This window comes from Theropithecus gelada, chromosome 14, assembly GCF_003255815.1.
Source record: "Theropithecus gelada isolate Dixy chromosome 14, Tgel_1.0, whole genome shotgun sequence".
NCBI classification, from domain to species: Eukaryota; Metazoa; Chordata; class Mammalia; order Primates; family Cercopithecidae; genus Theropithecus; species Theropithecus gelada.
Window position 1 is genome coordinate 101,802,425 of NC_037682.1, and position 13,658 is coordinate 101,816,082.

The following is a 13,658-nucleotide window of genomic DNA, read 5'->3' on the forward strand; positions in this document are numbered from 1 at the left end:
GAAGTGGCATGTGAGAAGGGGAGTTTGGTAAAAAGCAACTGTGATAGTGAATTTATTCAAAACAAAACGCCTGCAGTTGGGTCTCTCATTAGTTGAACATCCTTATTTGTTAGGCTTTGCACCTTAGCCTCTGTTGCTGTTTTAGAGTTAATGGTTTTCATTTTTGTGTTTTTAAAGGATTTTTAATTTTTTTTAACATTTTAAAGGTTTCCCTTTTTAAAGATTTTTAAAATAATCTTTTAAAAAATGTATTTCTCTCTAGGTGCAGTCATCAGCCTTGGGTTAAGAGTACACACCCCAGCTCCACACATCATACATGTAGCAGATTGGCAAATTTCTAAACAGAGTAATAATTGCCCCCATCTCCAAGGGTTGTTAAGACTAAATGAGTTGAAACAAGTAAAACCTTTTGAACATGCAAATCCATAGTGTGTGTTCAGTAAGTGACAGCCATTATTATGTAAATAACTAGGGGTATTTAAATGCATAGTAATTTTGAGACGTTCTCAATGGAGCCTTCCCTGTCTCTATAGTTATGCTGTGGAAGAGTGTGAATTCTAACAATCCATGTAATTTGATATATTCAATGGTGAGGTCTATTTCAGAAGTGGTATTTTAACCTTCGAAGAGTTCTTAGAACCCATTTCCTTGCTACTCCCATCACTCAGCTCTTCTTGGTTTAAGGGTTTTTCTCTGTATCTGCATTGTAATAGGGAAAGTGGAATAACAAATGATGATTACAAAAGGGTTTCAGAATCTCACAGTTAAGCAGTTTCCGACTGCATCACTAACATCCCCTGCACTCCACTTTTACTCCTGAAGGTGGCGCTCCGCAAACCTGTCTGCACCTCTTCCCCACCGCGCACACACTTGACCCAAGGGAAGAGGAATGTCGGTCCCTTCCCATAAGAACCTACAGAGCCAACCTGGACAGAGCAATAGCTGCTGTGTAGTCTCAGGTGTACGATGTACATCTTGGGGGAGATGTCAGATGACATTGGGCAACTGTTTTTCCCTTAAGCATTCCCTTCTAGTTTACAACTGCTGCTTTCAAAGTTGGAGAGATGAGGCTAGCAAGAAGAGTACTCACATCTGAGGGGCCCGTACTATATATTTACACAAATTAAAATTCTATGAAGCAAGCATTATCCGTATTTTAGAAATGAGGAAACTAAAACTCAAAGAGCTAAAAGCACTTGCTCAAAGACGACCTCATGATTCAATTCCCGCTGTGCACGCTTTCAGAATTCTTTTTCCCACTTCAGTGTGTTGCAAGGCAGGGCTAGGAACGGGCCCTTTGTCATCTTTGGTATGAGTTATTCTACACAAACTTAGGTCTGAGGAATGAAACCAGTTATGCTGTAAGTGCACATCCTTGAACATGCTATAACTTTACCTGGGAACAGGGAGAGACTAGGAAAAATATGAACTAGGGCTGTATTTTTACTTCTTCCGTGGACACACACACCTTCATCACTCTGCTTTCATGTACAAACACCTGCGACAAAGATGTCACTTGGATTAGAGGGAAAGGTTTCACTGAGATCTTCCTGCGTTGAGGCTTCTGGTGATGGGCTTGGGTTGGGACTCAAGCCAGCTGACCAGGGTTCAGTGCTCAAGGCCCTGGAAAAATCCAGGGTCCGCTGCCTCTGATAAGCAAGAGTGGTAAGTTCTGTGTCCAAAGGAGGTTATTTCAGAGTCTGGCCTCTTGTCTCCACTGTAGCATTCTTTGTAGCCCTGGAGAGGAAAAGGCAGTACATTTATTTCTAATGTTTCCAATCATGCTCAGGGACCTTCTAGGGTGTTTTTAGAGAAGGCCTATTTAGCTTTCAGACTCTTGACAATGCCCACTGCAAACACAACACCTTTTATGCTGAAGCAGCTGCCACTGGCGTTTCCCTGTGCTTTCTATTTTGCACAAATTCACCATGAGATTAAAAATAGGAAAGTTTAATGAGGTAACCAAACAGATTCCCTTCCTAGTTCCCCAGGAGAACTCAGTGAGGAACAGAGCACTGAAAGAATGGCAAGTACAGTGTTTAAATGCACTTCCTGCTCTTGTCCAGAGGTCTGGGTGGGTGGGTGTCAGTGCACAGAGGGTCCCCCTTCAGCCCCTGGGGTGGGGGTGGGGGCCCGCCCGAGGCGAGGCTGTCTCAGCCTTCAAAGCCCTCTCCCCCGTGCTCTCCACTTTCCAAGGATGTAATTATCATTCATTTGAATAATTCTTTCAAATATGCATGTGAAAAGATTAAGGGAGATGGCAAATACAATTTGGTAACTACATGAAAAGCCATTCAATAAACTCTGGAGGAGATTTATGGGTTTGCTCTGTATGTTGCCAAATTAACAAGACAAGGACAAAGCACATTGTGCCATAGTGAATGCAATACACGTTAAAACCCTGCAAATTAGACAAGGAGGATTGGAGCAAGATGCCTGTTCTAGTCCAAGCTCAACTTCATTGCCTACATTGAAGGAAGGTGGGAAGCAGTGGGAGAGGCGGGAGTGGCGACTACAGGAGGCCCCTGGACCAAGGCGGGTGCGGGTGAGGGCACACCAGCGCCAGCCATTTTTTCTTTTTCTTTTTTTTCTTTTTTTTTTTTTTGAGGCAGAGTCTCACTTTGTTGCCCAGGCTGGAGTGCAGTGGCGCAACCTCAGCTCACTGCACCCTCTGCCTCCCGGGTTCAAGCAAGTCACTGGGACCACAGGTGCATGCCGCCACACCCAGCCAATTTTTGTATTTTTAGTAGAGATGGGGTTTCACCATGTTGGCCAGACGAGTCTCAAACTCCTGACATCAAGTGATCTATCTGCCTCAGCCTCCCAAGGTATTGAGATTACAGGCGTGAGCCACCGTGTCTGGCCTAGCACCAGCTTTCACAAACCCCAGAGCCCATCCAGGCAGTACCCCCCTGGCACCTGCCTTCCACACCCCATCATCTCCTGGCTCTGAGTCATCCAAAAAGGTAAACATTCTCAACTCTGCCTCCTGCTCCCCACAGCCACGCGGTGCCTGGGGACATTGCGATCACCCTGTTAGCAGTGACTGTAGGCAGATGGGGAAAGAGGAAGATGGCAACTGACTTTAAAAGATCCTTCTCCATCTCTCTCACAACTTAACATACAGACTTGTGATAACGCTTTCCAGATTGGTAGCAGGAAATGCCAAATGGTGAGAGGGGTGGCACAGGAAATACTTGAATCAAGGATTACAAGGAATGAGCAACGCCAGGCTCTGGAGGCCTAGCAGGAAGCTAGAGGGGCATTGTCAGGCCACAGCTTGTGCTTCTTGAACTCCTAAGGAACCAGGGTGGTGGGTGCATCCCCTAACTGAGGCCTATCCTGCAGGGCTGTAGTTCTTCTGAACAGGTGGCAGTATCACCAGGCCCTTTGGGAGTCCTCTCTGCTGACCTGAAGGAACCAGCGCAACATTGCACAGTTGGCTGGCCTACAGCCTGCCGAGGGCCAAGCGCACACCACCTCCCTTTCCACCATGACTAAAGCTTTGCCCAAAAGACCCTCTGAGAGGCCTAGAGTTTCTGGGTCCAAATGCATCTTCCAGAGAAAAGAAACACATTTCCAGAGACATTGGTTCTGTCAAGCTGTAAAGCAAAATGCCTTGGGGCAAAGTAGAAAAAGCCAAGGCAAGGAGAGATGCTCATGGAGAAGAATTTCCCACCTCCCCCCGGGGACAGGAACCATGAGACTCCAACCACTCCCTGGCTGAGGCCTGAGGCCGTGACAGTGCGAACTCCTGTGGGAAGCGGTGAGGTAGTGGGGTCCAGACCCAGTTGCTAATCTGGTACCCCCCATTGCCGCACTGCACAACTTTGAGCAGGTCCTTAATCTTGAAGCTCAGCAACTTCCTCTGTTGTGAAAGGGGATCTTTTAACCCACCACACAGGGTTGTGGGATGTCCAGCTCCAGAGTCCAGGACATGAGAGGTGTCAAAGACAGAATTCCCTTCCCAGCTGAAGGCCTGCACCTAGGCCCCCGTTCTTCCCTCTCCCTCCCAGAGCACATACGCAGCCCCCCAAGTCCTCCATTCAGCCTCTGAATAGATCTCACTTTCATCACCTTTGCCTCACTTTCGTCCTTCTCTATGGCTCTGGCTGGGCCTTGGCGTGGCCTGGGAGCAGCTCTTTTGTGTGTATGTGTGTATGTTTGGTAGAGACGGGTTTCGCCATATTGGCCAGGCTGGTCTCGAACTCCTGACTTCAGGTGATCCACCTGCCTCAGCCTCCCAAAGTGCTGGGATTATAGGCATGAGCCACCGCTCTCGGCCTGGGAGCTCTTGTTACAGCAAACACTTCCTATCCAGTCTCCCTACTGCTCCACCCCGCCTCAAATCCTTCTACCCTGTAGCTAGAGTTAACCGTCTCACTATATACTTAGAAACTTTGACATTCCCTGTGCCATCCCCAACACTCCCCCTCCTACCTCCCCAGCACACTCCCTGCCTCTCTGATCAGGCTGGGATGTCTGACCATAACATGCAAAACTCTCCACACAGTGACATCCCAGGTCCACCATCTGCCCTCCCCACCCACCATGGCCTCTAGACCCTTGGCCTGTCTCACAGTATGCCTGGCAAGCACTCTCATTCCTCCAGGGTGTGTCCTGCAGACTCCTCTGCCAGGGATAACCTCCATCTCTGCTTCACCAGCAAAGACAAAATCCTTAGCTCCATGTAAATGTCATCCTCTACCTTCAGCTCTCCCAGTCTTTCTAACAAAAGCAAGCGGGGGGCCTCTCTCCTAGTGCAGAACTCAACTGCATCCTGATTCTGAATTTGGGTTCAGTACTTTCCCCCTTTGTCCAAATCAGAGGTGCAAAAACAGTGGCTGTGTTGGGTTGATTTTCCCCTTTGACTGATCGATGCAGTTGCTAAGTTACATGCTGAACAAGAGTGTGGGGAGAGAACTAAGGATCACCACTGTCTACGTCACGTTGAGGGCTATGCTGTGGCTATTACGTCAGTTGGCTTCTGCCCTGGAGAACACCATCTGAGTCAGGGCAGGGGGACTCGTCTATGATGCTTGCAACCAACGATCACGCTGTGGGAAGATGGGAGAGGTTCACAGAGAAGGTGGCCTTGGACCTATGTCCCGAAGGTTGATAGCTTTTGGGGGGCAGGAAATAGAAAAGTCAGGAGATATCAGGTACAGAAGCAAGGAGGCATGACAGAGCACCTTCCAGGGACAGAGGTATAGTGCGGCCAAAGTACTGAGTGCACAGAGAGGAAGCCAGAGACACTGAGGCCGGGCTGCAGAGGCCGCTGTTTGAGCAGCTCAGGATTTGAGCCTTTACAGATTATAAAGAGGGAACACCAGGGCTTGACTTGATGACAGATGCATCTGCTTTGGCCAGTACAACTCGTTTCTCTTTTCGCTGAATGCCTCCAGTCATGTGTGTACTCTCTACATTGATCGCTGCCACCAGCCCTGCTGATTTTGTTACACCAGGCTCCTACAGACATTCGAGTTTTGGGTCTCTGCAAACAGGTAGTACCGGGGCCAGGGAAAATACCAAAGATTTTTGCACGGGTACCAAATGGTGGAGCACAATTTTGAGGAGGGTGATTAGACTAGAGGGGTTCAGCCAGGAGGAAGCTGCCGCAACGGCCATCCAGGAGAGCTCACAAAAGGCCCACCCAAGGGCCAGGAGCAGGGGAACCAGTGCCAGAAACATTTTGGAAGTAGGATCAAACTAGGCTTTTTATGTGGGTCATGCTGGATAAGCTTTTTGCCCTGTAACCATCCATCACACGTGGAATCCTGGGCCTGAGCCCCAGTGGCAAAAAGCAGCAACAAACACCACGCCAGGAAGTCCCACACTCAGCCCAGAGCCACCACCCAGCAAATGTTCATTCCTGTCACTACCCTCGCCTTTCCATTGTCTCTAGGATGTTAAGGCCCCATCTTTCCGATTCCACTTGTGCTCTCCTAAATCCTGTCTCCACAGAGCAATCGGAATATTCTCTTAAATATCTAGGCCGGACACGGTGGCTCATGCCTGTAATCCCAGCACTTTGGAAGGCCAAGGTGGGCGGATCACCTGAGGTCAGAAGTTTGAAACCAGCCTGCTCAACACGGAGAAGCCCTGTCTCTACTAAAAATAGAAAAATTAGCCAGGTGTGGTGGTGGGTGCCTGTAATCCCAGCTACTCGGGAGGCTGAGGCAGGAGAATCACTTGAACCCAGAGGCAGAGGTTTCAGTGAGTCGAGATCACACCACTGCAGTCCAGCCTGGGCAACAGAGCAAGACTCTGTCTAAAAATAATACTAATAAAATCTAACAAGGTAAGTTGTACCTGCAGATCCAGCTATGGAATGCCTCAGCCTCTAGACCTCCCTGCACTGCTTTGGACTTTTTTTTTTTTTTTTTTTAAGACAGTCTTGCTCTATCTCGGCTCGCTGCAACCTCCACGATTTTGTCATTCCCTTTGCCTGGCTTTATCCTTCCAGGTGCGGCGTGGATCCCTCTCTCACTTCGGATATCTGCTCAAACATCACCTTCTCAGTGAAACCTTCCTGACATTTAGAAAATTGTAGCTCTAGTACCCCCTCTTGGATGTGCCCCATGTTCTATTCCTCCACAGCATGAACCACCATTGGATGAACTGTGTGGCTCCTTTATTGCTCAGTCCCCGTCCTGGGACATGCACTGCATGAAGGCAGGGATTTTATTTGGTTGCTCACTTCACATATGATGAATGAATGGATAAAACTGCTTGGTTGCCCCATTCCAGGTATCACCTTGGAATGCATCTGGATCTGCCTGGGTTAGAGCAGCTCAGGTAGTGGCCAGGACCCAGGCTACACACACATACACACATACACACACACACACACACACACACCCCCACACACACCAGCTCAGGACTGCATTTTTTTTTTTTTTTTTTCCAAGATGAAGTCTTTCCCTGTCACCCAGGCTGGAGTGCAATGGCACGATCTCGACTCACTGCAACCTCCATCTCCTGGGTTGAAACAATTCTCCTGCCTCAGCCTCCCTAGTAGCTGGGATTACAGGCACCTGCCGCCACGCCCAGTTGATTTTTTTGTATTTTTAGTAGAGATGGGGTTTCACCATGTTGGCCAGGCTGGTCTCGAACTCCTGACCTCATGATCTTCCCGCCTCGGCCTCCCAAAGTGCTGGGATTACAGGCGTGAGCCACCACGCCCAGCCACGGCTGCATCTTAGTGCTCCTCTAAGGTCATGAGCTACTTGAGGTTGGCCCCTTCCCAGTATCTTAAACTGCCCTGTGCCCTGGTAGGCAAGAGGTCAGGGGGCCTAGATGAGTTGGGCAGCAGAGCCTCAGGGCTTGGCTAAGAATGGGGGCATGGCCCCTGTGCCTTCATTTTACAATGTGTGGCTATGAAGGAGTTCCCAGAAATGGTAATGGACAAAGGCTAGTCCCAGGCTGTACAGTCTGGAGCGTATCTACCAACTTCCAACAGAGCAAGGGAAGAGAGGCATCCCAGGCCATGTTATCACACACACACCAGGTGGTTTACCAGGGCAGAGCCATTTTAAATCCGCTTCACTGTCCCGCAGCAGCAGCCTGAAAAAAAAAGGGGGGCAGCTTTTATTCTGAGACATTGTTACCACCTCAGACTCAGACTCAGACACACCCGGGACTCACCAGTAACTCAGTCAACTCCTGATGACTTGGGTACAAGCACCCCCTCATCTGGCCATCTGCACACCCCTCACCCCTCCCTGTTCCTCCCTCGGCCACCCTCTCCCATGCCTACTGTGCTCCAGGGTCAGCACGAGAAAAGGTGGGGGAGAGACACCCAGCAGCTGCTTTAGCAGCTTTCTCAATGGAAAACTCTGAGACTTCCAATTCTACCCTTCTCCTCAGCAAGTGAGGACTACTGAGCTCCACGGAGTCCTCGCCCCAGTGCTGCGCGCCGAGGGAGATGCGGAAGAGGCGGGACTCCAGGAGGGCAGAGACGCCACTCGTTCTGCAGCATCTCCAGTGCCTGGGACTTTGAGGAGGGTCAGAAATATTTGTTGAATGAATGTGGCTGGGCGTGGTGGCTCAATCACCAACTAAAAAGTAGGCACGGATAAAGAAATATGGTGGGTACAGGGTGCAACAGGCCTGAGTGTACACACTCAGGACCTGCCAGCTCCTCTCAGAGGTGGCGATGCAGCCCAGTGCCCAGTCCACAGGGAGGGAGGAGCACTCCAGGTGAGAAGCTCTACTCGGCTTGCCATCTGCTATTAATATATGTATATCTATATCTATAGATATTAGAAAAGTTCTTGCTCTGCCACCCAGGCTGGAGTGCAGTGGCACAATCACAGGTTACTGCAGCTGCAAACTCCTGGGCTCAAGTGATCCTCCCACCTCAGCCTCCTACATAGCTAGGACTACAGGTACACGCTACCAGCCCAGCCAATTTGTTTTTCTGTAGAGAAAGGGTCCCACTATGATGCCCAGAGTAGTCTCCAACTCCTAGTCTCAAGCGATCCTCCTGCCTCTGCCTCCCAAAGTGCTGGGATCACAGGCATAAGCCACTGCACCCAGACTATTTGCTGTATTTTTAAGTCTGGTGAAGCCATTACAAATATCACTCAGATGACCTATTTTCTCTGCCACTGCTCCATAACCTGGTCACTTCTGTCCCTCATTTCTCCTGGAGTCATCAGGCCCACTGAAGGGGCCAGGGCAGCAGGCCACAATCCGTCACCAAGGCTGGCTTTAGGCCACCATGATTGTTTTCCCCAGAGTTGCAATTCAGCAGGAGTAGGCAAGACCTACGCCAGGTGAAATGGCATCCTGGACTACAGGGCTCTGGCCACGCTGCTACAGATGCTTAGGACTGGGTCGTGCTTTGTGTTGGGAGGGCTGTCCCGTGCATGGATATTTTCCAACATCCCTAGCCTATCCCCACTAGATGTCAGTGCCACACACACTCAAATCTCAGCAATCACAAACGTCCCCAGACATGTGCCCTGGAAGACCACTGTTGTGCAAGGTACGGATACTATAGAATAACGGGAGGGAGAGGGAGCACGTGAGAGCCCAAGTGCAGAGGGGATGATAGAACATAACCTGGCCTTGGAGACGGAGTTGATCTGAGCACTGTGGCAGCGACAGGGATGTTCACCAAATCTCCCCTCTGCTCCCCTGCCTTTCCCATCCCCCTTTGTAGCCAAGAGAACTCGCCACATGACTAGTTCTGACCATGAAATGTTGGCAGAAGAGACAGGTGTCATTCCCAAGCCGAGGCGGTGAACAGCCCTGTGGGGTTCTCTAGCCTCCATCTCCCTGACTTGGTGCCTAAGAGGTCGTGTGTTCCTCCTGGTGCAGGGAAATCCACATCCCTGAGGGACTGTGCAGAGCAAGATGCCCCCAGATGAACAGAGAGCAAGGCACGGGCCTCTAAGGTATAAGCCTTGAGGGGTGGGTAGTAGAGCCTCACCTGCTCTGACTGAATGAAATGGGCAGAGGCGAGAAGGGAAAGCCCTTCTGATGGGGGTGGGAGGCCTGAAGAAAGCCCCGGAGATGGGAAGGCCCAGCTGCTGACACGTCTAGAGGGAACTGGCTCTACCGGAACAGCCACACTGTGCCAGGAAGTTGCAGAAACTTGTGGCAGGTGGGAGGCGGGCTGTGCGGTGGGCAGCCCACTAACAGAGACTGGAGTGAAGGATGTGTGGTCAGCAACAAGGCTGATCAGAGGAGAAACATTTTCAGGAATTCATGCCTTTGTGGAGTAAAAGAAAGCAGACATGAAATAGTACCTGCTGAATGATCTCAATGTTATAACGCGCCAGCCAGTAAAACATATCTACCTGTTAGAGTTTAAGACGGTGCTGACCTTGGAGGGAGGGCTAGGGCCTGAGAAAATCACTAGGGACGTCTGCGGGGATGCGCGCTCTGCTCTGACCTTCTCCCGAATCCACTGAAATTCATCACACGGTTCCCTAACCTGCAAATGTTTGCACTTTTACACTTCAATGACAAGTCATTAAAATCCACTGGCTCCGTCATTATTAAAAAGTCTTTATTTGCGCACAGTGCTGTACAAGGTTTTATCCAAGGAGAACTGAGCATGTCTCCAACTCTGTTTTAAAATAGCCATTTCAGGGCTGACGTACAGCTGCCGTTGACTCATCTTGCTTTCCACATAGAACAGAAATGAGGATAATCCATAACCATTTGTTTCTCCCCAAGGCCGTGGGCTAGAAGAGGATATTGATTTGTAAGAATTAGTCATGCTGACCGAGGACTGTTTGCCAGCCCCAGGTTAGCAAAGGAGGCCCAGCTGACTCAGACAGCTTTGAGAACATTGGGTTCTTCTGGAGTTTCAGGGAACAATAACAGAACGCCTTCTCTTAGCCAAGTGTTCCTTGGGTCTTCAGTGTGGTCTCCGGTCCAGCAGCCTCGGTTTCACTTGGGAACTTGTCTGAAATGCAGATTCTTGGGCCCCACTCCTGACATGCTGAATCAGACACTCTAGTAGCAGAGCCCAGCTTGTGTTTTCACAGCTCCGGCAGGCAGTTCTGCTGCACATTCAAGTGAGAACCATGGTGCTAAATCCATTGAGAAGCAAAGCAAAAGAGCAAGGCAGTGAAGCTGTCAGACCACCTTCATCCTTGATAAAGCCAGCACTAGAGAACGTGGGCTTATGCCTGTGGCGACTGGGCTTTCTAATACTGAACCCCAGACTTGCCCCTCCCAGGTGGGAGCCTGGCCTCTGTGAGACGATGGCAGGGAAGAGCAGACTATGGCATGGAGGTGCTTATGCTTCCTGCAGACAGCTCCTTCCCCAAAGGAAAATCTGGGAACAGGACTGGGCTACAAACCCACCAGTCACGCAACTCATCCCACCTCCTTGGAAACAAATGAATGGGCCACCAGGGAAAGGGTATGGTGCTGACTGATGACAGTTGCATCCACACAGGAGGAGGGAAGCCCCCAACCGATGCATTTCCTAAGTATTAGTGACTAGCTTCCCCGCTTTGTGTTACTACGCCCATCGGCTTTGGGCTTACACAGTTGGGAATAGAACTTGACCAGGACTGACACCCGATAGTTACAGAAGCACTCTTCATGGGCCACTGCCCAGCCTGATGGGCGTGGGCAATTCATGGGTGAAGAGAAGTGGGTTCTTGTTCTGAGGCTTCAGCTTCCCACCAGAGCATCCCAATGATAAGCACACACTGCGGTCTTTCTGCCCTGTACAGAAGATAGCCAAGAAGAAATCCAGCCAACAGGGCATGAAAAGTGAGAGCTGAGTATGTTCTGTTTCCTCAGAAAGGGTTTGCCTAGGTGGTGCTTTGACCTGTCATTATCTTAATGCATCTTTTGGTATCTGAATATAAGCAATCTTCATCACTCATTTTTTTTCCCCCCACAAGATGGTGAATTACAGGCTTCGAGCATGCCTCAGCCACTTGAAAATAGCAAAATAGTGCATAAAGATCAATTCTATGAGCTTTAATTTAAGACGGAAAATGGGAATCCACCAGCATAACAAAAGACACCCCAGATCCCAAGGAGAAGGTAGGCAGGCAGCCCCCATGATGGCTTCCAGCCAATAAAAGTGAGTGAAGCCCCCAGAACCTAGGAGGGTGAGAGAATCCCTCACGGCCCATCTTTCTGCAGGGGTTCCATGCAACCCAGGCCAAGGGAGAGCATTTCATGTCTCCCACGCCCTGGAGCTAGCTTAGGGAGCAGCCTGGACACAGAAAAGTGGCAGATATTTTCCCAGACCTGGGATCAAGAGAAGGATGCCACTTTTAATCTGGGCTGCTACAAAGTCAGTCATTTTTTGATGACCCTGGCAGTGTAGCCATGCAGGCATTGTAGTCTCAGGTTAGATATGGGAGCACTTGTTCTGGAGCAGGGTAGGACCCTCCACAGCCAGAACTGGGCAGCAAATGTGGAAGGTGTCCCAGGAGCAGGCACTGGAATTATGCTCTCCTCTGTCACAGGCGTGGAAGGGGAGGAGAGCTGCCACTGCCACAGTTTCTCCTGGACAAAAAGATTTGTAGTCTGAGCCAAGTTGGCACCCTGGAACTGTCTGCATGTGTCATTGCTGGGTGCCTCAGAGATCGTGGCACACCAGGGCCCTCTCTACCCCCAGACGTATCTCCAGACATTTGGAGCACCTGCCCACCTGAACTAACAGCCTGAGCTGCTCCACTCTTCCTGAGTGAATCCTTGGTGTAGCGGGGTCCTCTTTGATCCACACGCAGGGAGACCTCCAGCCATTTGAAGCACCTGCTCCCATGGATTAGCAGCCTAGATCACCCCACCCTTCCTGTGCGGAGTTTGTGGTGCAGGGGGCGCTCTCTTTGCTTCATGCCCAGGCAGATCTCCAGGCATATAGAGCACCTTCTTAGCCAGATTGATGGCCTGATTCACTCCACCCTTCCTGAGCAGAGATCATGGTGCGGGGGGCCATTTATGATCCTCCAGGCAGATCTCCAGCAATCTGGAGCACCCACTCGCTCTCCTGGAATAGGAGTTTAGGCTGCCCCCACTCCCTGTGCAGAGAACCTGGAGCTGAGAAGTTCCCCAGTTCCACACCTAGGCACACCTCTGGGCGCTTGGTGGCTGCCCGTTGGACCTCTTCCTCTGCACCGGTGCTTATGCTTGCCATTAGGAGACCTGTAAGCAGTCCTTCCCCATCCAGCCCCAGTTATCTTGGTCCCCCCCACCCACTCATCTTGGCTTCCCCCTCAGGGGCTGAGCAGGGAGCTCGGACCATGGCACACTGCACAGATCAACCCATTGCCTGAGGAAAAAGAGAGCTTCTTCCAGTAACAAGGATCAAGTATACGCCCATCTGCGGAGCTTGCAGTGAGCTGAGATCCGGCCACTGCACTCCAGCCTGGGTGACAGAGCGAGACTCCGTCTCAAAAAAAAAAAAAGTATACACCCATCTGTGTTGGCTGCAGCGGCTTTTATCCATAAGTGCCATCCACTGGCTGTAGGTCAAACCACACTGCCCAATATAAAACCTGCCAACAGAAGTGCATATGGCTATTCATAAAAAGAACAAAAGAATGGCACGCCCGTAATCCCAGAACTTTGGGAGGCTGACGCAGACGGATCACTTGAGGTCAGGAGCTCAAGACCAGCCTGGCCAGGATGGCGAAACCCCATCTCTACTAAAAATACAAAAATTAGCCAGGCATGGTGGTGCGCCCCTGTGTCCCAGCTACTCGGGAGGCTGAGGCAGGAGAATCACTTGAGCCCAGGAGGCAGAGAGGTTGCAGTGAGCCAAGATCATACCACTGTACTCCAGCCTGGGCAACAAGAGGGAGACTCTGTCTCAAAATAATAATAATAATAATAATAATAATAATAATAATGGCATTCGCAGCAATCTGGATGGAGCTGGAGACCATTATTTTAAGTGAAAAAACTCTGGAATGGAAAACCAAACATCGTATGTTCTTACTTACAAGTGGGAACTAAGCTATGAGGATGCAAAGGCATAAGAATGATACAATGGACTTTGGGAACTTGGGGGGAAGGGTGGAATGGGGGTGAGGGATAAAAGACTACATATTGGGTAACAGTGTACACTGCTCAGGTGATGGGTGTACCTAAATCTCGGAAATCACCACTAAAGAACTTATTCATGTAACCAAACACCACTAACAGGCTAACAGGGAACTTCTCAGCAG

The 13,658-nt window shown here is 50.1% G+C and overlaps 1 protein-coding gene across 1 annotated transcript in view; it reads right to left on the reverse strand.

Annotated features, from left to right (window-relative positions):
- Positions 1-1,381: 1,381 nt before the first annotated feature.
- RDX (radixin) overlaps positions 1,382-13,658 on the reverse strand; it is a 117,389-nt gene continuing 105,112 nt past the window's right edge. The window contains exon 16 of the mRNA XM_025356184.1: positions 1,382-1,737. The gene's annotated coding sequence lies outside the window, so the exon portion shown is untranslated. The remainder of the gene's footprint in view (positions 1,738-13,658) is intronic.